Here is a 26,394-nt window from a genome sequence, read left to right on the forward strand (position 1 = left end):
AATATGATGGAATAATTTTTATAGCAACATGGTATAGGGATTTAAGCATGTGGGTATGATGGGATGTATGGTTTGGAAAGTGGTAGTATTGCTCAAATCTAGGGACCGGTTCGTGGGGTGACCTTTCTATGTTTACAGTATAACCATAAGCCTAGTATAGGTTAGACCTAGCCAATTAATTTAGTACTCTCAGTATAGTGTAGACCAGGCTAAAGAGCGGTGAATGGACAATGTCTTGGGATCCAAAAGGCGCAAGAGAGGGCTTCTGTTGTTGAGGTGGAATCACGTGGTGGTGAAACCTTAGTGGGTAGACATGTGCTGAGAGGAGCATTGTAAAGGCTTTGTAGTGATCTCCTGGCCACACACCTTAGATGTGTGCAAGTGTCTAGCTAACACGGGCAAAATGGAAACTTAGTCACCTGCTTGCGAGTGATTAAATCATGACTTGTTGGTATGTACAACATCTGCAGAGTTAAAACTGAATATTCAGCCATGCTCATGGTCACGAGCGGCACATAAAACCTACCATGATTATAACTTGATAGTTTGGTCAGTGTGGTCAACTGTGGTGGTGGGGATGATAGTTTATGTGTGGGTCAGTCACAATGGTGGGAATCATGGTTGAGGTGGTTAGTAGTTCAACTTTGGCAGTGGGAGCCATGGTTGAGTTGTTGGATGTTCAACCTTGGTGGTTAGAACCTTATTTGAGGTGGTCAGCTGGTTAAGTCAAGATGGGTGAAACCTTGAGGTTGTTGGTTGTTTACAGTCATATACTTAATTACTACTACTTTTCAAATGTTTTTAATTAAATGATGTTTTATGCAAAAGAGCCAAACTAGCCTTACCTTGTCAAAGCCTTCATATGCATAATGTTTCTTTTACAACTTGCTGAGTACGACATATGCTCACACTTGCTATAACCAAACACTCAGTTGGGAATGAATTCGAAGACCTCGTGAAAGATGCATTTTAGTGAGATGTTCTTCGTCGATTGCATATGGAGTTATCGGCGAAGATGTTGAAGACTATTTGGACAAGGTTATGACGTTCTAGGTACGTGTCTCCCGGTCGGTTGCCTGCAGTGTTGTTGGGCACCAGTGCTTCTGTTTCACTGCAGATATCTACATAGAAGACAATATATATCAATCGTTGTAAGAGTTCGACGTTTATATCTTTAAAGTATTGCTTTTGTTAATTCACCTGTGACATTCTTATGTGTGTTAAATATCCTGGGCACACATAAGCTGCATCTGGTTTTGTCCGTTAAAACCGGGTATGACAGAGGTGGTATTAGAGCCATACTGACCGTAGGACGGAAGCCTAGATAGATTGTTCGTGCCATAAGGTCGTATTTTAAAAAGCCTATTTTCAAAAAAACCATTTTCATGCTTTTCTAATCTTCAGTTTCTCCCTACTTACCTACTACAATCTATTGAGCAAAATGAATTTTTAACACTCCCCCTTTCAAAAATTTTAGTTGCTGGACCATTCTGATTACTCCGATCCAAGAGGATGCACTTGAAGATCTCACTTGATGCTCTTACCTCGTATGAAGATTCTGATGATGAAGTTGAAGACCCTTCGCTACCAGGAAGAATCATTTACCATAACAATGAACACATAATGATCTACCTCCGCTCTATCCCAGTTTTAGTTTTTTTGAGACATAGGAGGATTTTCCCTATTCTTCAGAAACATTAGAACGATGTTAGTAGTGTGCTTTTGTGTGGTGTGTCTTGTGTGATTTGGATTTTCTGTCTGCGTGCTGGTGTATGTTGTGGGATGCTTTAGCATCTAGTGCACTACCACATTTCCTATAGGTTTACTACCTCTATAGTTAATAGTATAGCTGGGTCTTCTCCCTCTAGTACCTTCTCTTCTTGCCCCAACAATCCCCATCAATCTCGATCAGATGGTGAACACAAAGAAATGTTAGCTTGGTAAATATACCAACAACAACAACAACCAGAGGATACCACTTCAATTCAACAAAGAACAACTTTTGGTAATACAAACTCAGATCCTTCAGGGCATGGCTCATGCTATGGAAAGTTTGCTATGGATCACAGGAGCTCTGCGTGCAGAAGACGAGCATAGTCAGCAGCGCGGTAACAAGAAGAGGAAGAGAGCCCTCCAATACCAACAAGTAGGGAAGAAAGTCATTACACCAGCAAGTGTTCCATTTCTTGTTCTTGATGCTGAGAGAATGTGTTTCTACTTTGAAAAACTGACATAGTTGAACAACTGGTGTCCAAAGAAGTACCTCACTCCGGACAGGTTCAATTTCCAAAGCCAGATGAAGTGCTCAATGTCAATATTTATCAATGAAAAAAAAAGAGCTAAACCCATTGCTCCAAGAAAAACCTTAATTTAAGTGGGGTAGACCTCCCTCCAAACCTGGTAAAATAAGAATATGTAACCCCTAGAAAGGTTGGGTTGGCCAAGTTAAAGGAGTGAATGTGGCTGCTGGAGGAACAATCACCATGTCTAAGGTCGAGTAGGTGGCAGGTAGTCCAACAGTAGTGGAGAAAACCTTAAATCAAATAGAAGGAGCAATGTTAGAGCAGATTCAAGTGGTTTGTGAGTTCCTTATGTACATCCCAAAGTATTGCAGAAGAAAGACGGAGTCCAAAGGTTATGCATAATGGAGCTCCCAATGAGGTTAGCATCAAGGACCAACATCACCGGAGCCAGTGTTTTCTCAAAAGTTAGACCCAAAGCCGAGATATCATCAATTGAAGGTACCTTATGGAATAAGGTTTTCAAGAAGTATTTGGGCAAGTTTGTGGTAATGTTTATTGATGATATACTAGTTTACTCTAAAAGTGAAGAAGATCATGAGGATCACCTAAGAAAAGCTTTGGGGAGCTTAGAGAACATTAGTTAAATTCTAAGCTCAGTAAATGTGAGTTCTAGTTCAAAAAAGTGATGTTTCTCAAACGTACTCTATCTATCGGAGGAGTTGCGTAAGGTGAAATATGTGCTAAATTGGAAATATGTCAGACCCAGTTTTAAAGGAACAAACCGGGCACAACACATGTATGCCAGGATCAAGTTTCATACATGCGCTTACATCATTAGTATATCATTACAGTGTCATTATTACAATAACGTTACTAAACTTATTACGAAAGGACCTGAGGGTCTAAAAGGAAACACAGCGGAAAACTAAAGAGATCTTCAGCGCCAGTGGGGCTTCCATTCTTCCACAGGCGTCAACTGGGGACACTCCAGCCTAGAGCAGCAACTCTGGATCGAAGTCATCCTCTTCGAAGGTAGTAGCTTCATTGACGGCTTCTAATCAGCAAAAGGGTAAAAAGAAGGGGGCAACGGGTGTGAGTACAAAAATGTACTCTGTAAGTGTAGATAAAACATGCTATGGGGCTCAAGTCAAGGAAAGGATAGGCACAGGTTAACTGCACTAAGCAACTATAGCCTATGACCTCAACATTAGGCATCCTATTTACTAGGTGAAGACACAACTATGACAAAAGTATTGACTCATCGGATTCCATCCGACTACCAAGACTCACCAGGTAATTTCATTACCTGGCTACCCAACCAACCATACCAACCTTGATCCCAACTAATTCTGAAGAAGTCCAAGTTTGCTCTTGTCCGTGAGCATGGCTGATCGACCAATTTGATACTCTACAGAGTTTGCACAACTTTCCTCACGAGTCATGATTCCCGTGTTGCTTCAGACGACCAGGGTGTGGAGTCGGGATCTCACTACAAGGCCTTTACAAAGCTCCCACTAACCTTCAGGCACCCACTGAGGTTTCACCGCTGACAGACGATTCCATCACTGTAGAAGCCCCCTCTTCTGCCACTTAACCGTCCAATGGTGCCCACAGAGTCAGAGGGGTGGCTAATTAGTTGGCCAGGCTGTACCCATATAGGTCTCGTGGTTGCGCGGAAATAACATGGTTACATGTTAAAGAAACAGTCCTTAGGACCCCACACAGGGACAACCACAACCAACTGTGCACTACCGGCACACGCCCGCACCATCATCAAACAACCATTCTGTTGGGATCCCTATACCATGTTGCTACAAAATTTCCCTTCCCGATTTTTGTTGCATAATCATTAGTCAGTATTAGCATTCTCCCAACCATGACTGAACTAGCTTATTCTACCAATTTTATATCATGACTTAACAACAGCGACAAGGAATAGTCATTCCAAAACTAGTAAACCATAACATAGGATTTCAATTTAGACAAGCATGCATTAGAAGGATAAACATCTATACATGAATCCCAAAATGGGGATGAAATGCTCAAGGGCACTTGCCTTCGGTGTAGGATTGCTCAAAATCCTCGAAAGCTTGACCTTGGAGATTACCGAACTGCTCTCCTTCTAAGTGAAACACAAGAAAAGCACACAAGGGAAAACTCTAAGAAAAGTACACTAAACAGTACTGAAACTAGGTAAAAACCCTATTAAAATATTCTACACATCGCTACGAACATTTGGACGTGAAAATCGCCCAAATCGGAGCTACGAGAAAAAAATATTAAGCTTTTGAAGTTCTAGGGGCTTAATTGCAAATTTTACTTCATTTTTAGAGAATAAACCGAATTGATTTTATACTAGAAATTCCATTTATGAAAGTCATAAATCAAAATTGAATTATTTTTCAATGGAAAAACCCATGGAAAATGTTCACGGGCTCATGGACCACGGCCTAAAAGGCCGGTCCTTGTCCACGGTGGATCGGTTATGAAGTGACGAAGGGGTACACGATCTGGACTGCTAGATCAAGATCGGACGGCTCGGGGTGATGGGATGGAATTTGAACTCGGGCCAGCGGGGCTGCACAAGGTCAGTGGCCGCCCGACGGCGGTGCACGGCCGGAGCTTCACCGAAGCTCGCATGAAAACATGTGTCCAGCCTCGGAACTCGATGGGGAAAAGCGCATAAGAGAGAGGGAAGCACGGGGTTCTCACAGTGGGCTTCACATTGACGGAGAATGGCGGGCTGCAGTGCTCAGTTAGGGCAGGGATGGTGTTCTGGCGACTCAACGACGGTGGCGAGCACCGGGATCAACTCCTTGGGGTCCTGTGAGGACGGTGAACACGTGAGAATGGCTGGTGTTGGCTCGGAATAGAAAAGAGAGAGGGCAGCGGCGTGCTTCACTGGTGGTGAAGAGGACACGACGCCGAGGTCGAATCCATGCATGAAAAGGAGGGGAAAGTGGGGGAAATGTTTGGAACCTCGCACAGAAAGAGATAGAAGGCTTAAATACCCGAGAGAGAGAGAGAGAGAGAGAGAGAGAGAGAGAGAGAGGAACGGGCAAATTTGAAAGGATTTGGCCGGCGGCCCTAATTGGGCAGTACCCCCTATGAATACTCCACCTGTATGAAAAGTTCTTAATGTTAGTCGAGTCCCTGGCTCCCCAATTGATTGACCCGCAATAATACCTACAGCTTCCCCCAATTCGACCAGACCGCCATGAGTGGGACTCCGCCCATAACATAATTGATAGATCCAAGATGTGCTCTGGCAAGTAAAGGTGGTTCTAATATATATTGGTTGTGCTCGAAACGGTTGTGCTCGAAAGGCAGTTATGAATCGAGTGACTAATCCAATTCCAAGTGCAGCAGTTTCCACGATTTAGAGGGCCACTCGAGGGGGAAACAGCCGGAATTGAATGAATAAGGGGTGGGGATCTCGTCCATGCGCTTTCATTAGTGAATTTATGGTGTTGGGTGGCGCCGATTTGAAATAGTGGCGGGATTGGGGCAGTCGGGTACGGGCGGCAGGAGGAAGAGGAAGGAGAGCTGGTGGGCGGCAGCTCGACTCGGTCGGCTCGCCCTGGACCCACGCACAGAGAGAGAGAGAGAGAGAGAGAGAGAGAGAGAGATGGGAGGGGAGCGACTCAAGGAAGAGAGCCAGCACGGCTGGGAGGGGCCCACCTGGCAGTGGAAGGAGGCGGAAGGGGGCTGGCTCGGCCTAACAGGCCGACGCGAGGGGGAAAAAGATAGGGGCGTGGCCCACTCGGGGAGAAGAAGGGAGGTGGGCCGGGGAAGAATTCAGCCTGGAGATATTTTTTTGATTTTTGAATTGCTTTTCTTTTTTGATTTTGCATCAAATTCAAAAGTGGTTTTAAACGAGCGACTTTAGCGATTTTTTGCAAACTTTGTCCTCACATAAAAACCTATTGCAACTACGATGGCATGAATGCAAGAACTTATATAACCTATGTAAATTTAAATTTAAAAATTAATTTCTTCTATAGAACAAAATTGCAACACCTATTAAATTTATAACAAATTTTTAAGTTATTGCAAAAAAATTGAATTTTAGGGTGTTACAAAATCCCGACAAATGCTACAAAAGTACGAACTTTCCATTGGTTCAATGGGATATTAGCATCACTACATAGATAATAAAACTGCACATGGAATTGCTTCAAAAAAAAGAAGAAAGAGTATGTGTGGACCTCTACTTGCAAAGCTAGTTCCAAGGTGCTAAAGACGAAACTACCTCAACCCAGAACTAGTGTTACCTGATACCCAGAAGAATTTTGACACATATTATAACGCATCTCGACATGGACTTAGATGAGTTTTGATGCAAGAAGGTCGAGTTGTAGCCTATGCCTCTAGATAATTGTGAACAGCCGAGAAGATCAACTCGTCTCATGAGTTGGAATTAGCAGCCAAAGTGCATACTCCGAAGATATGGTGATACTGCTTTATTCATAAACATTGTGAGAGATACGGATCATAAGAGCCTGAGTACATATTACTTAAAAAAAAGAATCTTAACCTAAGACAATGGAGATGTTTAGAACTGATCAAGGATTATGATATGGGAATCCATTACCGCCCTGGGAAGACAAACATAGTGGCGGATGTGCTAAGTCAAAAAGCATATTGCAACATGGCCATGCTACTTAGTCACCTGCTTGCGGGTGATGAAATCATTACTTGTTGGTATGTACAACCTCTGGAGAGTAAAAACTAAATATTCAGCCACGCTCATGGTCACGAGCGGCACGGAAAACCTACCATGATTATAACTTGATGGTTTGGTTAGTGTGGTCAACTGTGGTGGTGGGGATCATAGTTCAGGTATGGGTCAGTCACGATGGTGAAAATCATGGTTGAGGTGGTTAGTAGTTCAACTTTGGTTGTGGGAGCCATGGTTGAGGTGTTGGGTGCTCAACCTTGGTGGTTAGAACCTTAGTTGAGGTGGTCAGTTAGTTAAGTCAAGATGGGTGGAATCTTGAGGTGGTTGGTTGTTTATAGTCATATACTTAATTACTAGTGCTTTTCAAATGTTTTTACTTAAATATTGTTTTATGCAAAAGAGCCAAATTAGCCTTACCTTGTCAAATCTTTCATATGCATAATATTTCGTTCACAACTTACTGAATATGAATGTACTCACACTTGCTATAACCAAACACTTAGTTGGGAAACAATTTGAAGACCTTGTGAAAGATGCATTCTAGTGAGATGTTCTCAGTCGATTGCCTATGGAGTTATTGGTGAAGATGTTGAAGACTATCGGGGCAAGGTTGTGACATTCTAGGCGCGTGTCTCCCGGTCGGTTGCCTGCGGTGTTGTTGGGCACCAGTGCTTCTGTTTCATTGCAGATATTTGCATAGAAGACAATATATATCAATTTTTGTAAGAGTTTGATGTTTATTTCTTTCAAGTATTGCTTTTGTTACTTCACCTGTGACATCCTTATGTGTGTGAAACATCCTATGCACACATAAGCCTTATCTGGTTTGTCCGTTAAAACCAGGTGTGACACAAACCCATCTAATCATGTAAGTATCCAAGTTTCTTGATGAGGACATCACTCATTTAGATAGACATGCTACAAGTGATCCTCCGGTGATTGATCCATTACAAGGACCGATTACACGGGCTCGTGCACGTCGTTTAACTCATGAGGTGAATTCGTTACTCACTGTCTATACTACTAATTATAAGGATGGTATGCTACTCAATTTTTATGAATTTTTTATGCTTAGGAATATGGGAGAAGAACCTATGGAACAACCAAGTCGGACGGGGCTCAAGCCAACTTCAAGTCGGAGTCAGAACTCGGTTCGGATTCAGCAGACAACGCCGCACTGAAACGGCCATAACTTCTTCATATGGAGTCCAAATAATGTGTTCTTTGATGCGTTGGAAAGCTAAGGATGATAGATTTGTTTTGGTACCTGTCCCAGATCCAGATTCATGGTGAATTATTTTGTGCCATCAAAACAATGTGCTGTGTCACAATTTTGGGCCATATCGGGCCTTGTAAATGTGTTCGGGTCTGAGACCAAGTTGTGGACGCCCCCTGGTCGCCCAAAACCCTAGCACTCCCCTCTTCATATATCTAGCACCCGTCATCATAGACTTTTTGGGTTTTTCTTAGATTAATCTGTCATTGAACAGTTTCGCCGTCGTTCGGTTTGTCAAACCCCAACTCGTGAGCTTAATCATATTTGCAATTTCAGATTGTGTTCTTCCGTGTTCTTGCTTGTGTTCTTGATTCACTTGCAGGAAATAGCCTTCTTGGCATGGTCAATCGTGTCACGCACGGTTGATAACCAATGGAGCAGTGATGTAGCAATTGCAAGGGTTGCGTTCTGTCCTGATCGGAAGCCTTGGATCGTTAACGTCGAGTCTCGACCAATCAACTTACCATTACCTAACGGAAGATCGGGCCTAATCCTCTCATCAACTGAAGCGTTGAACGACATGATGGTGAGGTAGAATCAAACATTGAACGACATTGTCACAAGGATGAACTACATGAGAGCAAGCATTGCTAGTCTAGTCACACGGGTGAACGACATTGAGCTACGGGTTCCACAGGAAGAAGATGCTTCTGACAATGATGATCCAAATGCTAGACATGAAGAGATGATGCTAGTGTTTTTGTGGGACAAGATTGGAGGGCAGAACATCAGCATCGGCCGAACAACAATAACAACAACTGTAATCACCGCATGGGAGGTAATGTTCGAGGTAATGATGATCACTACGCTAAGGTCAAGTTTTAGATACCCTCTTTTGATGGTTCATATGATGTTGATGCTTATTTAGATTTAGAAATGATAGTTGAGTAGAAGTTTAATTCTCACATGGTTCCTAACATACATAGAGTTAGACAAGCCACTAGTGAGTTCACTAATTATGCAACTATTTGGTGGAATGGGTTGGTAAATGCTGGATTAGAACCTACTACTTGGGAGAGATTAAAGCATGCCATGCGTAGTAGATTTATACCCCTTGAATACAAACGAGATTTAAAAAAGAAATTGCAGCGCTTAAATTAAGGTAGTTGATCTGTTAATGAATATTATAATGAACTCCACATTGCTTTCCTTCGCTGTGGTATAAAAGAAAATGATGAGGATACAATGATTCATTTTTATTCGGAGTTAAGACGTGAAATTCAGGACTTGGTTAATTATAGAGATTATAATACCATGGATAGGTTGTTCCATCTTGCTATGTTGGTAGAGAAAGAATTGCAGGGACGTGAGCCAAAGACGCGGAACATTGGGAGTTTGTTTTCCTCCAGATCGCAATCGGGCAAAGCCAAATCAACCTCGTTCGCTCCGGCACGGTCTGCTGCCCCTCCGATAATAGGGCGTGTATAGCAGCACCGTCACCACCAGCACCACATACAACCGAGGTGAGCAAATCTGTTTTTGTGCAGCAACCAGCGACGAAGACCACTCCTTCAACTGGCTCCACGAGTAGTTCAGCGAGTATTGTGTGTCACTGTTGCAAGGGCATGGGGCATGTCATGAAGGATTGCCCCAGTCAACGTGCTTACGTTGCAACCGATGACGGTGGGTACATCAATACTAGTGATGTTCAGGATGAATTTGTGCTTCAAGCTAACCTTGCAGGTGATCATGAGACCGATAGCGATGGTGATGAGATTTTAGGTGCCGCTGCCACTGATGGCTACAAAAATAGAACATTTGTTGTACAATGGGTTTTGAGTGCTCAAATGGAGCAAGCGGAGCAACTTCAACCCCATAATTTGTTTCAGATGTTTCTCATTGTCAAGGACTGCCGTGTTGGAGTTATAATTGATGGTGGGAGTTGCAATAACTTGGTGAGTTCAGATTTTATCAAGAAGCATGGCTTGGCCACTTGCGCACACCCTCGTCCATATCACATTCAATGGCTCAACAACAGTGGTAAGGCGAAGGTAACACACACTGTTCGTGTTCATTTTTCCATTGGTTCCTACCATGATTATGCAGATTGTGATGTCGTGCCTATGCAAGCATGTTCCCTTTTGTTAGGCTGTCCTTGGGAGTTTGATACTAATGCTACACACCATGGTAGAAGTAATAAATACACACTTATGCACAAAGGAAAGACAATAACCTTGCTTCCTTTAACACCGAGTGAGATTGTGCAATGTGATAAAGTGATAGCTAAAAATGCGAAGAGAGAGCAAGATTTATAATCTGAAAATCAGCAAGTAGCTAAACATGTTTTTCCACCAAAGAAAGAGCAACCAACACCTTCTTCTAGTTCCATAGGCATTAAATTAAAAGGTGGTGTTATGCTTGTTACAAAATCAGACCTTGTTGAAGTTGTTAACAATGATATTCCTTGCTACGCTTTGGTATGCAAAGAGGCTTTATTTTCACTTAATGATATATTTTCCTCATTGCCTTCCACTGTCACTGACCTTTTGCAGGAGTATAAGGATGTGTTTCCAACCGAGATACCCCCGGGGCTGCCACCTTTGAGAGGAATCGAGCACCAAATTGATTTTATCCCGGGAGCGACTTTGCCAAACCGTACAACATATAGGACCAATCTGGAGGAGACTAAGGAAATTAAGCGGCAAGTCCAAGACCTTTTGGACCGTGGCTATGTACGAGAAAGCCTTAGTCCTTGTGCTATTCCTGTTCTTTTGGTTCCTAAAAAAGACGGTAGTTGGCACATGTGTGTTGATTGTAGAGCCATTAATAACATTACCATAAGATATCGTCATCCTATCCCTAGGCTAGATGACATGCTTGATGAGTTAAGTGGTTCTATTGTGTTCACTAAGATTGACTTGCGTAGTGGTTACCACCAAATAAGAATGAAATTAGGAGATGAATGGAAAACTGCATTTAAAACAAAGTTTGGTTTATATGAGTGGTTAGTGATGCCTTTTAGTTTAACTAATGCACCTAGCACGTTTATGAGTTTGATGAATGAGGTTCTACGTGCTTTCATTGGTAAATTTGTTGTGGTTTATTTCGATGACATCTTGATCTATAGCAAGTCACATACACAACATATTGATCATCTACGTGCTGTTTTTGATGCTTTGCGAGAGGCATGTTTGTTTGCTAATCTTGAGAAGTGCACCTTTTGCACCGATCGAGTTGGTTTTCTTGGCTATGTTGTTACTCCACAGGGATTTGAAGTGGATGAATAAAAAATTGAAGCCACCAAGAGCTGGCCGACCCCGGAGACTATTACACAGGTGAGAATTTTTCATGGTCTTGCAGGGTTTTATCGGCATTTTGTGAGAGATTTCAGCACCATTGCTGCGCCCCTTAATGAGTTGAAAAAAAGGGGTGTTCCATTCCATTGGGGTCCAGCACAAGAAGAAGCTTTTAACATGCTGAAAGAGAAGCTTACACATGCACCTCTACTCCAACTTCCGGACTTTGGTAAGACTTTTGAGTTAGAATGTGACGCTACCAGAATTGAAATTGGAGGAGTGTTACGTCAGGAAGGTAAACCCGTTGCTTACTTTGGTGAGAAATTACATGGGCCATCTCTGAATTATTTGACTTATGATAAGGAGTTGTATGCTTTAGTTCGAGTTTTAGAAACATGGCAACACTATCTTTGGCCTAAGGAGTTTATTATTCATTCTGATCATGAATCTTTTAAGCACATTAGAAGTCAAGCTAAACTGAATAAACGACATGCTAAATGGGTTGAGTTCATAGAATCTTTTCCATACATAATTAAACACAAGAAAGGTAAAGACAATGTCATTGCAGATGCATTATCTAGACGTTACACCATGTTGTCCCAACTAGATCACAAAATCTTTGTTTTAGAAACAATAAAAGGGTTGTATGCAACTGATTTGGACTTTAAAGATGCTTTTCAAAATTGTAAAGAAGGGAGAACTTGGAATAAGTATGTGCTGAATGATGGACTTCTTTATCGCGCTAATAAGCTATGCGTTCCAGCAAGCTCCATTTGTCTTTTGTTTTTACAGGATGTGCATGGAGGAGGTTTGATGGGACATTTTGGAGTGAAGAAAACTGAAGATGTGCTGGCCACTCATTTCGTTTTGGCCAAAGATGAGACGCGATGTCGAGCGCTACGTGTCATGCTGCACTACTTGCAATAAAGCTAAGTCTCGCTTGAATCCACATGGTCTTTATATGCCTTTTTCTGTTCCTAGTGTACCTTGAGAGGATATTTCTATGGACTTTGTTTTAGGATTTCCTAGGACAAAGAGGGGGAGGGATAGTATATTTTTAGTGGTGGATCATTTTTCTAAAATGGCATATTTTATACCTTGTCACAAGAGTGATGATGCTACATATATAGCTGATTTGTTTTTCAGGGAGATTATACGCTTACATGGAGTGCCAAATACCATTATCTCTGATCGTGAAGCAAAGTTTTTGAGTCATTTTTGGAGGACATTATGGAATAAATTGGGGATGAAGCTGTTGTTCTCTACTACATGTCATCCCCAAACTGATGGACAAACAGAGGTTGTTAATCACATATTATCTACTATGTTGTGGGCTATTTTAAAAGGAATTTGAAGATGTGGGAAGAGTGTTTGCCTCATATTGAGTTAGGTTACAACAGATCTGTCCACTCGACCAATAAGGTAAGTCCGTTTTAGGTAGTGTATGGTTTCAATTCCCGTGCTCCTATTGATTTACTACCTTTACCTCCTTCTGAAACTTTGAATTTGGATGCTACTTATTCTAAATATGCATGAAACAACTAAAGAAAATATTAAAAAATAAATGAGAAATATAGAGCTTAGGGTAGCCAGGGTAGAAACCATTTAACTTTTGAATCTGGTGATCTTGTTTGGTTACACTTGTGTAAAGATTGATTTCCTGAGTTGAGGAAATCTAAATTGATGCCTCGAGCTGATGGTCTTTTTAAAGTTCTTAAGAAGATTAATGATAAAGCATATAATCTTGAGTCGCCTGCAGATTTTGGGGTTAGTCCCACATTTAATATTTCAAATTTAAAACCATATGTTGGAGAGGAAGATGAGGTTGCGTCGAGGACTACTCTAATTCAAGAGGGGGAGGATAATGAGGACATCACTCATTTAGATAGACTCACTACAAGTGATCCTCCGGTGATTGATCCATTACAAGGACCGATTACACGGGCTTATGCACGCCGTTTAACTCATGAGGTGAATTCGTTACTCAATATCCATACTACTATTATAAGGATGGGATGCTACTCAATTTTTGTGAATTTTTTATGCTTAGGAATATGGGAGAAGCATCTATGGAACAGCCAAGTCAGACGGGGCTCAAGCTAACTTCAAGTCAGAGTCGGAACTCGGTTTGGATTCAGCAGACAGCGCTGCACTAAAACGGCCATAACTTCTTCATATGGAGTCCAAATAAGGTGTTCTTTGATGTGTTGAAAAGCTAAGGATGATAGCTTTGTTTTGGTACTGGTCCCAGATCCAGATTCACAGTGGATTATTTTGTGTCATCAAACCAATGTGCTGTGTCACAATTTTAGGCCATATCGGGCCTTGTAAATGTGTTCGGGTCTAAGCCCAAGTTGTGGACGCCCCCCTGGTCGCCCAAAACCCTAGCATGCCCCTCTTCATATATCTAGCAGCCATCATCATAGATTTTTGGTTTTTCCTTAGATTAATCTGTCATTGAACAGTTTTGCCGTCGTTCAGTTTGTGAAACCCCAATTCATGAGCTTAATCATATTTGCAATTTCAGATTGTGTTCTTCCGCGTTCTTGCTTGTGTTCTTGATTCACTTGCAGGAACTAGCCTTCTTGGCGAGGTCAATCGTGCCACGCGTGGTTGATAACCAACGGAGCAGTGGTGTAGCGATTGCTAGGGATGCGTTCTGTCCTGATCGGAAGCCTTGGATCGTGAACGTCGAGTCTCCACCAATCGACTTACCATCCTAACAGAAGATCGGGCCTAATCCTCTCATCATTTCTCATAACCGGGGGCTCGGCTGATTTATCAGATTTTACACTCTACAGAGGTTGTCCAGCTTTCCCCACAAGCCGTGAATTCCTTGTTGCTGTGTCCACGAAACACTTAACACATGCCCATGGTGTGTCGCCCAGAATATCATTGTAAGGCCGTTACAAAGTTTCATCTAGTATGTACACATCCACTAGATTTCACCACCATCAAAGTGGTTTTCATGTCACCCAGAAGCTCCCTTTTGCGTCTCGTAGTTTCCAACAAGTTTGCACCATTTCCTTCCACTACACATCTCATACCACTAACCAAATGGTTCTTGCCTTAGCCATTCCCACACATCCACTCTTCCGTTTGGCACACACAAAAACTGGAATCCACTAATTAATAGGCCAGGCATGTCCCATACTAGATCTCGTGGTTGGAGCGATATTTCTTGGGTTGTCGCTCCATGAACCAGTTCTTAATTAGGACACTTGAGCAAACACTAAACCAACAACATAACCATAATAACCACCACAACCACTTTGTTCAAGGACTAAGGTTCTATATTGCTAAACCATTAACAAGTTAACAATCATTGTTGCATATGTTCATTAATCAAGTTTATGACACTTTCGAGTGATGAGCCCATGGCTCCTTCGGATACGATTAATACTATCGTCTCGGATCATGACACAAAGTTTTTTAGTCACTTTTGCAGATCACTTTGGAATAAATTGGGAATGAAGCTGCTGTTTCTACCACGTGTAATCCCCAAACTGATGGTCAAATAGAGGTCGTCAACCACACATTATCGACCATATTACGGGCAATTCTAAAGAATAATTTGAGGATGTGGGAAGAGTGTTTACCACATATTGAATTTGCTTACAACAGTCGGTACACTCCACTACTAAGCCATATTTGGGAGAAGAAGATGAGCTTGAGTCGAGGATGACTCCAATTCAAGAGGGGGAGGATGATGAGGAGGATGATGAGCCCATGGCTCCTTCGGATACGATCAATACCGCCACTAATTCTTAAATCATACAAGGTCCAATTACAAGAGCATGTGCACGATAATTAGACCACCAGGTGAACTCGTCCCTTGTTGTTCATGCTTTCTTGGATGGATTACTACTAAATTTGTATGATATTTTATTACTTAGGAACGTGAGAGAAGCAGCACAACATTACCCATTATAGGTAATATTGGACATCCAGGATAGCTTACGATGAGCCCTTTCCAATGGATATGAGCTCAACCAAATATTTCTTATGGTGTAGTCAGAGTCGAAGGAATAAGGTGTTGTGCCACTGTTTTGGACCTAGTTGGGTATTGTAATCGTGTCGGAGTCGGAGTCCAGGTTATATATGCCTCTTTCCACGGCTGCACAACCCTTGGTCGACCTCCTCATGTCCCCCCTATATATACACTGTAGCCATCATAGTTTAGTCTCGAGTTTAGCGTAGATTATTCTATTTTAGACAGTTTCACCATTTATTGGTATGTTGAACTCCAACTCGAGTACTTCAGATTGCATCTACCTGTTCTTGCTTGTGTTCTCGATTTGCTTGCAAGAAAAGCCTTCTTGGCAAGGTCAATCACATCTTTACACGGTTGATAACCACGGAGTAGTGGCATAGTGGTTGCAAGGGTTCTCGATCTTTTCTGTTCGGAGCCTTTGGATCATCAACATCGAAGCTCCACCAATCGACTTATCATATTACCTTTTGGAAGATCAAGAAAACACGCATCAAGTGGTATCAGAGCCTCGGTTGCCCATTTGATAATCTCAGTTATCCCCTTTGTTTCGTCGTTTTCCATTACATAGAGTCCAGAAAATTGCCCAACAAAAATATTTAGATCTTAGTTTTTTCGCTGTCCAAACCACTTTGAGCCTTCACAATTTTGTTTTAAGTATCTGCGTCATTGAGTTTGAGTCCATCGTCGGTGTCTTTGTTGCTGGTCGAGTCATCGTGTTCTAGTTTCTAGTGTCGAGTCTTGCTATTTAGTCATCATGTATCTCAGTCTGGCCTTGTTTGCTATAGCCGAGATTGTATATCTATTCGAGTTCGACCACTAGTCGAGTCGATCATCAAGTCGTGTTCGACCACTAGTCACTTAAAACATCTACTCGAGTTCAACCACTAGTCGAGTCGACCATCAAGTCGTGTTCGACCACTAGTCGCTTAAACCATCTACTCGAGTTCGACCACTAGTCGAGTCGACCATCTACTCAAGTTCGACCACTAGTCGCTCCGACCACCCACTCGGGGTCCCAACCAGTTATTCTGACCACCCACACGGGGTCCGACCGGCCACTCCGACAACCCACTCGGGGTCCCAACCAGTCCCTCCGACCACCTAGTTGAAATCGCCCACCTTCTCGAATCCGACCATCCTTTTGGGTTCGACCACCTAGTCGGAATCAACTACCCACTCATTTTTGCCTCCACAACCTAGTCAGAGTCTATCTATTTCTGGCTGCTCTCAGACATCCTACGACCTCATCATATCGAGCATTGTCCTTCAAAGTTTGAGTATCACTTGATAGCCCAAACAGAGGTAGCCAAAGTTCAAAGAGAGAGAGAGAGAGAGAGAATCTTTTTATTACCTTTATACCCCTGCTCTCTGGAAAAACTTTGTGACCCACATATCTCACTGGTCTTAGAAAAGGCAGTAGAAGAGTTTATGAGTTTGTGTCACATTCGCAAAAAAAAAAGCAAGCAAGAAGCAAAGAGTGCAAAAAAAAGAAGAGAGAGAATTAAAAAAGAGAGAGAATCAGTTTGCATTGCGAATTTTGTTCCTTTGTGCTTGTGTCACTTATAGCTTTTGGCTTGCATGAGCTAGTTCTAAGAATGTATTCGGGCCGGCAACTGTGATGAGTATTGTGGACTTTTATTCAACTTTGCTAATCTGATTTCAATTATTGTCATTCCTTGCTACTAAAATTTCCTATCCAAGCTACACCTTCTCTCAATCAGAACGGTTTCTCCCCTTGCAATTACCTCACTCACACCCGATAAGGTATCACGAACTAGTCACCGGTTGTGCCAACTGCGGTGATTGTTAAGAACACTTGCAAGAGCATGGTAAGATGCTTGAGAGTGTGTGACTACACCTCCACCACCCAGTAGTCAATAGGGATAACTTATCTTTCATTGTTTTCTATCTTTGACTAACCATGGCTGGAGAAGCATCGGATGCGAAAGAGTATATTTTTAGGGAAGAACTCAGAATGTTGTTAGATGATCATCAATAAAGTATTAATAACGACATCGACAAGAAGCTTGAGGGAACTAATACCGCATTGCAATTCTCAATACACGCTTTGATCGATTGGTTAATCTCCCACCGAGCAATGGTCGAGTGGATCCTAATGGTGCAGCCTACGAACAAGAGGAGTCCGTCGTGGATGACGAAATTTTGAGGCAAGAATATGACGCCTTTGATGAACGACAAAGGAACTGATTGAACTTCAACCATCAAGGTATGAGAGGTAATAATTTTTAGCAACATAACACACATATTAATGATGATCCATTTGCTAAGGTTAAGTTTAATATACCATATTTTGAGGGTGCTTATGATGTTGAAAGGTATTTAGATTGGGAGATGACGGTAGGATAGAAGTTTAATGCTTATTTAGTTCCTGAAGTGCATAGAGTTATGCAAGCCACTAGTGAATTTAAAAATTTTGCAATCATTTGGTGGAATAGGGTATGCATCAACAGATTAGCTCCTACTACGTGGAATGCTTTAAAGGTTGCTATGCGTAACAGATTTGTTCCACCCTCTTTTAAATATGATTTGCGTAAGAAATTGCAGCACTTAAACCAAGGTGATGGATCCGTAGAAGAATATTACCAGGAGCTACAAATTAGTATTTTGTATTGTGATATTATTGAGGATGAAGAGGCTGCAATGGCACGCTTTTATGGAGGGTTAAGGCATGAAATTCAGGATATAGTTGATTACAAAGAATACAATAGTATTCCTAGATTGTTCCAACTTGCATGTCTGGCGGAAAAAGAATTGCAGGGACGGCAACAGAGGCCAAGAAGCAATTTTGGAAACATGACTACTTCAAAATCAACATCGGGACAAGTCAAAATAGCCCCACATTCAACTACATAGTCTGCTGCCCCCTTCTCAAGTAGGGCGCGTTTAGCAGTACCTTCGACACCATCACATGCTCCCGAGGTAAGCAAATCTGTAAGTGTGTAGGGGTCAGCCAAGAGCTCTTCTTCAGTTGCTTCTACAGGCCGATCGACCAGGATCGTATGCCACTGATGCAAGGGAATGGGTCATATCATGAAGGATTGCCCAAGTCAGTGAGCATATATTGTAATAGAAGACGGTGGATATGTAAGTGCTAGTTGAGAATGAATTTGCACTTGCAGCTAACTATTAGGCGATGAGGATAAACATGAGACGGATATCGACAATGAGGAAGACTTGAATGCAGCTGCTATGGAGAATTATAGGACACTCATTATGCAGCAAGTGTTAAGTACTCAAATGGAGCAAGCGAAATAGCTACAATGCCACAATTTATTTCAGATGTTCCTCATAGTCAAGGATTATCGTGTTCGAGTCACTATTGATGGAGGAAGCTGCAACAACTAGGTAAGTTCAGATATGATCAAGAAGCTTTCCTTGCCGACAAGAAACCATCCTCACATGTATCATATTCAATGGTTCAACAACAGTGGTAAGTTGAATTTAATGCAAACAGCTAGGGTGTATTTTTCTATTGGTTCATACCATGATAGTGCTGATTTCGATGTAGTTCCCGTGCAAGCATGCTCTCTTTTGTTAGGATGATCATGGGAGTTTGATACTGATGCAACACATCATGGTAGCAGTAATAAGTACACCCTAATGCATAAAGGAAATAAAATAACTTTTCTACCGTTAACCCTTGCTAAAATTGTGAAATGTGAACAAGAGATAGCTAAAAATAAGAGAAAAGAGTTTGAAAATGAATCTGAGAATAAACAAGTAGCAGAAAAAGTTTTTCCACCCAAAAAGGAGAAAGCAACATCAACTTCTAAGTCCGATGGAATTAGACTAAAAGGGTGTGTTATGCTTGCTACTAAATATGACCTTGCTGAATTTTGTGCTAATAAGCTGCCATGCTATGCTTTGATATGCAAAGATGCTTTAGTTTCACTCGAGAATATATCTATCTCTTTGCCTCCTATTGTTGCTAACCTTTTACACGAGTTTTTGGATGTATTTCCAGCTGAAGTACCCTCGGGATTACCACCTATTCGAGGAATTGAATATCAAATTGATTTGATTCCAAGAGTAACTTAGCCAAATTGTGCTGCATATAGGACCAAACCAGAAGAGACTAAGGAAATTCAGCGACAAGTCCAAGACCTTTTGGACCGCGGGTATGTCCGAGAAAGTCTTAGACATTGTGTTGTTCCTGTTCTTATGGTTCCTAAGAAAGACAGTAGTTGGCGTATGTGTGTTGATTGTAGACCCATCAATAATATTATTATAAGATATCGTCATACTATCCCTAGGTTAGATGATATGCTTGATGAGTTGAGTGGTTCTATAATTTTCACTAAAATTGACTTGCGAAGTGGATACCACCAAATTAGGATGAAACATGGAGATGAATGAAAGACTGCATTTAAAACTAAGTTTGGTTTGTATAAGTGGTTGGTAATGCCTTTTGGATTAACTAATGCACCTAGTACTTTCATGCGCTTGATGAATGATGTTTTACGCGTTTCCATTGGGAGATTTGTGGTGATTTACTTTGATGACATCTTCATTTACAGCAAGTCATAAGAACTACACTTTTATCACTTACGTGCTGTTTTTAACGCTTTGAGAGATGCACGTTTGTTTGGTAACCTCAAAAAGTGCATCTTTTGCACGGATCAAGTTTCTTTTCTTGGCTATATTGTTACTCCACAGGGAATAAAGGTGGATGAAGAAAAAATTGAAGTCATAAAGAGCTGGCCAACCCCTAAGGCTGTTACTTAAGTTAGAAACTTTCATGGTGTTGCATGTTTCTATTGGCAATTTGTGTGGGATTTCAGCACCATTATGTAACACCCAAAAATTCAATTTTTGGAATAATTTAAAATTTTTCTAGAAATTTAATCAAGTGTTGCAACTTAGCTCAATAGGAAATTAGTTTCTAAATTTAACCTGGCCTAGGATAAATGTTTGAATGCATTCATGCTGTTGTAGATGCAATAAGGTTTTATTGGGTGGAAAAAGTTTGCAAAAGTTTGCTAGGATTCGCCGCTTTAATAAAGAAAATGCGTTTGGGCCGAATTCCTTTTCCGGCCCAGCTCACCCCTCCCCCTCCCTTCTTCCCCCTCCCGCGTGGGCCGTCCCCTTTCTCTCAGCATCAGCCCAAGTCGGCCTGCTCCCCACCGAGCCAATCCGCCTCACCCTGCCGCTCTCACTGCCCGGTGGGCCCAGCTCCAAACCGAGCCGAGCGCCCGCCCGAGCTGCCCCTTCCTTTCCTCTCTCGCTGCCGCGTGGGTCCCACCTGAGCCACGAGCTGAGCCACTGCCCGATCGGCTCCTCTTCTCCCTCCTCCCGCCGCCAGACTCCTGAGCTCCCAAATCCCGCCGCCGCTTCAAATCACCGCCTCCCCGCACATTGATTTGGCAATCAAAGTATATGGCCGCATTCCCCTCTTTCCTTTACCCCCAATTCGACTGTTTCCCCCTTGATTCCCCTCTCTCTTGCATGGAAACCGAAGCTTTTATTGCATTTGGAGCCGCTGGCCAATCTTCTCGAATTTGGCCGTCTTCCTCCCCCTCTCGGCTATTTAAGCCCTCCTTCGGCTTCCTTGCTTCATTCCGTACCGAATAACTCGTTTCCCCTCTCTCTTGCACTCGGATTTTCCCCAGCCGCCGCCTTCGCCATTGCCGCCGGTAAGAAGCTCGGCCGCCGCCCTTTTTCTCCATGGCCGAGCCTCAATTGACCATGTTCTTCACTCAATCGGTGTCGCAAGGTCTCGGTCAACGTCCCCCGTCGCTTTTGGAGCTCTCCGCGCCGCCGGACGCCGTCCCCCACCGAGCTCCAAGGCCGCCGCCCCTTCTTCTCCGTCACCAGCGACCTCCAAACCCACTCTGCCGTCGCCGACCCCTCTGTGAGACTCCCCTTCTCCCCCTTTCTCTTTTGTGCCGCTCGTTGTTGAGCTCCGTGGCCGGATGCGCCGTTTGGCGCATCGCAGGTGAACTCGCCGTCGCCCCTGCCGGTGCCGACCGTTGCCCCCTCTGTTGAAAGCCACCGGCACCGCCCCTTTTAAATCTCGGCCGTCGGATCTCCGACCAATGGCCCGGATTAGACTGGCCGATACTTTACCCCTTCAGTCCACCACAGACCGGTGGACCGATGCTTTTTCAGTGGTCCACAAGCCCTGTAGACCATTTCCATGTCTTTTTCATTTGAGATAAACCTGGTTTCATTTTATGACATCATAAACCCAATTTCCAATATAAAAACAATTCAGATTTTCTCTGATAATAAGTAAAATTTGCAGAAACACCCCTGGAACTTCAAACGCTCATAACTTTTTGCTCGTAGCTCCAATTTAGGCGATCTTTGCGCTCATATTCTCGTAGCGATGTGTAGATTCTGTTTATAGGGTTTTTCCCTAGTTTTAGGACTGTTTGGTGTACTGTTCTTATGTTTGATTGTGTACTCGTGTAGACGATTCAGTCCAAGAGTTCGGGAACTTCCAGGAAGAAGATTTTGAAGGACCTATGCATCACTTCGATGATGGCAAGTGTCTTGACCATGTTGCAAACCCAGTTTTTACATAAAGATAGTTCTTATCAAATATGCATACTGTTTTACAAAATGGGTAGTATAGCAAACACTAGTGTTAGTTTTAGATGTTTTATCCTTAAAATAACATCATGTTTATGCTTAGCCAGGCTTTTAGATGAACATGTAGTATGTAGGTGATGAATCATGAGTTATGAACTAAAAGTTGATATAGGACGTATGACATGAAAACTGATGTTGTTAAGGGAGTTAACAACAAGGATATTTGGGGTTTAGGCAAGAAAGGGGTTATTTTTCCCGGCATGGTTGGTTGTTTGGAAATGTTTGGTAAACTACCCTTATGGGGTTATTGGTGGTCTTGCCCAGACCATTTCAAGGACCGGTTCGTGGAGCGACCATCCATGGTAACAGAACAACCACGAGACCAATATGCTATGGCTTGGCCTAGTAATTAGATGTTCTCCCAGTGTTGTATGAGCCAATTGGATGTGTAGATAAGGAAGGGTTACTTCCCAATTCTACCCAGCACAAGAGGGGACTTCTGGGGTGGAGGGTTACTCCACTTATGTACGGCGGTCAAACCTCAGTGGGCAAGTGCAAACCGGGAGACTCTTTGGAAAAGCCTCGTAGTGATGTCTTGGCGCACAGCCCGGAAGTGTGTAAGGTATCGGCAGGTACCGGCAACAGAGAAGATCATGACTCGTGGGTAAAGTGTACAAACTCTGTAGAGTGTCAAACTGAATATTCAGCCATGTTTATGGTTATGAGCAGCATGGACCCTCACATGATTAGTCGGGTGGATGTCTTACATGGTTGAGAATTGGTTGAATTCTCGGAGGATTAAGAAAATGTTTTGTACATCTTTTCCTTTTTAAAATAAAATTTGCTTTTCCATAGTTCAGGAATAAAATCGGCTTTGATGCAAATAATTCCCTAGAGAATAGGAAATCTTGGTTCAAGCCACCATATCATATTCATTTTACCCCCACTTGTTGAGTATTGGAAATACTCACACTTGCTGTTTCAGAAGGTGAAACTTTTGAAGAATTCCCTCAAGATGATGCCGAGTTCTAGGCTTGTGGAGCTTCCGGTCGACTGCCTGTTGGCATGGAGCTGCGTTTTCCTGTTCCGCTGTGGTGTATTTTCTTTTAGACCCGTGTGTGGTCATTTTGTAATAAATAATGTTGTAATAAGAAGCATTGTGTCTGTTATGCACTGATGACGTCGCTATATGTATTTATAAACTGATCCTGGCATACATATAGTTTACATCTGGTTTTGGTCTTAAAACCGGTTGTGACACATTGCTGCTCCATTAAATGAGTTGACAAAGAAATGAGTAGTTTTCAAATGGGGACCTGCACAAGAACAAGTATTCAAGTTGTTGAAAGAGAAGCTCACCCATACTCCATTGCTCCAACTCCCTGATTTTGGTAAGACTTTGAACTAGAATGTGATGCTAGTTGGATTGGAATTGGAGGTGTGCTAATTCAAGAAGGTAAACCTGTTGCTTATTTTAGTGAGAAATTAAGTGGGCCCAATCTGAATTATTCTACTTATGATAAAGAATTGTATGCTTTAGTTCGTGTGCTTGAAACTTGGCAACATTATCTATGGCCTAAAGAATTTGTTATACATCTGATCATGAATCGCTGAAACATATTAGAAGTCAAGCTAAATTGAATAAATGACATGCTAAATAGGTAGAATTTATTGAGTCTTTTTCATATGTCATAAAACATAAGAAAGGAAAGGACAATGTGATTGCTGATGTGCTTTCTAGGCATTATACCATGTTATCTCAACTGGATCATAAGATTTTTGGTTTAGAGACCATTAAGGACTTATGCTGCTGATTTGGACTTTAAAGAAGTGCTTGAACATTGGAAAGAAGAGAAGACATGGAATAACTATGTACTGAATGAAGGATTGTTCTATCGTGCTAACAAGCTATGCATTCCAGCTATCTCCGTTCATCTTTTGTTGTTACAGGAGACACATGAAGGAGGATTGATGGCACATTTTGGAGCAAATAAGACTGAAGATGTGCTGGCTGCCCACTTCTTTTGGACAAAGATGAGACATGACATCGTACACTACATTTTACGTTATACCACTTGCAACAAAGCTTAGTTTTGCTTAAATCCACATGGTCTTTATGTGCCTCTTCCTGTTCCTAGTGCACCATGGGAGGATATTTCTATGGATCTTATTTTAGGACTGCTTAGGACAATGAGAGGGAGGGATAGCATATTTGTAGTTGTGGATAGACTTTCTAAAATGGCACATTTTATACCTTGTCACAAGAGCGATGATACTACAAACATAGCTGATTTGTTTTTCAGGAAAATCATTCGCCTCCTTGGAGTGCCTAATACTATCATCTCAGATCATGACATAAAGTTTTTGAGTCACCTTTGGAGATCACTTTGGAATAAATTGGGGCTAAACCTGCTGTTTTCTACTACGTGTCATCCCCAAACTGATGGTCAAACAAAGGTCATCAACCGAACATTATCAACCATGCTACAGGCGGTTCTAAAGAAGAATTTTAGGATGTGGAAAGAGTGTTTACCACATATTGAATTTGCTTACAACAGGTGTCACACCCGGTTTTAACAGACAAAACCAGATGCGGCTTATGTTTGCCCAGGATGTTCAACACACATAAGGACGTCACAGGTGAAGTAACAAAAGCAATACTTATATTAAATAAATGTTAAACTCTTACAACAATTGACAAATATTGTGTTCTATGAAGATATCTGCAGCGGAACAGAAGCACTGGTGCCCAACAACACTGCAGGCAACTGACCGGGAGACACGTGCCTAGAACGTCACAACCTCGTCTTGATAGTCTTCAACATCTTCTCTCACTGAGCAGCAGCATACATGTCGTATGGTATAGGGAAAATAGCAAGTGTGAGCACATAGAGTACTCAGCAAGTGGGGGAAAGTAATAATATGCAGGCTTATACCAAGAATAGGCTAACAAATGGTATTTTTGCGTAAATGCGAGTAATAAAAACATATTTGGACTTAAAAGTATTAAGCAATTATTAAGTGAATGTAACCCAAACAACTCAGTATCCAGCATACAAGGCTCCCCACCTTGCACACCATAACCTTCTAGTACTCCATGTACTATCACCAAAACCATCTAGTACTCCCTGTACCAGAACCATAACCACAACCATCTAGTACTCCCTGTACCAGAACCATAACCACAACCATCTAGTACTCTCTGTACCAGAACCATAACCACAACCAAACTCATAACCACAACCCACTAATCATGTGAGGATCCAAGTCTCTCATATCCGTGAGCACGGCTGTTATGACAGTTTTACACTCTGCAGAGGTTGTCCAGCTTTCCCCACGAGTCAGTGAATTCCATGTTGCCGTGTTCGCGAAACACTTAACACATGCCAGTGGTGTGCCACCAAGAATCACTGTATGACACTTTCCACTAACCAGAGACTAATCCAGTATGTGTCTGCCCACTAGGTTTCACCGCCAGGCTTTACGCAAGCTAAGCTCCTACCCAGAAGCCCCCTTTATGCTGACCCAACACAAACTAGATAGACTCAAATCAGTATGTCACGCCTTACCCATATTAGCCTCGTGGTTGGTACGTTACTTCTTGGGTTGTCACTCTATGAACCAGTCCTTACTTAGGTTACTTGAGTAAACACTAAACGAACATCATAACCATGACAACCATCAAAACTGCTTTGCTCAAGGCCTAATGTTCCATGTTGCTAGACCATTAACACATTAACGACCATTGTTGCATATGTTCATTAGTAAAGATTATGACACTTCTCAACATCCCAAAAGCATGGCTAAGCAATCTACCCACAAAGGACACCTAACCATAAACCATCTAGGTTCCAAGGGATGATATGTGAAAATCTAGGGAAAACCCTAACATAGGTGACTACCCATCATATTGACAGACATTGCATGCAATTTTGTAAAACAAAACATTTAAAACATAGGTTCAATATGATCAAGGACACTTGCCTTTTTCCCAATGCTTCTCAGTGTTGTCCAAATCTTGGTCTTGAAGTCCCACGAACTGCTCCGGAACGTTATCGACTAATCGCGAGAACTATCGACAAACAACACAAAGGAAAACACTAAGAACAACATACCAAACATCATTAAAACACTTTAAAAACACTATGGTTGGATAGGCATGATTTTAGAAATGTTTAGACACAAGAATCGTCTAAATTGGAGTTAAGATGAAAAGAGAACAGCTTTTGAGAGATGGATTAGACCGAAAAGGAAATGCTGATTTTTCTGGAACTATCTTCCTATGGGAAAGGCATAATTGCGCAATCACTGTGTCAGGCTTGACAACATCCTTGCGCAAGATTCAAGAAGTGTAGGGCAGACTAGACTTCACTGACTAGGCTAAGGAGAATGATGTGGCACTGACTTGG

Source organism: Phragmites australis, chromosome 3 (assembly GCF_958298935.1).
Source record: "Phragmites australis chromosome 3, lpPhrAust1.1, whole genome shotgun sequence".
Taxonomy (NCBI): Eukaryota; Viridiplantae; Streptophyta; class Magnoliopsida; order Poales; family Poaceae; genus Phragmites; species Phragmites australis.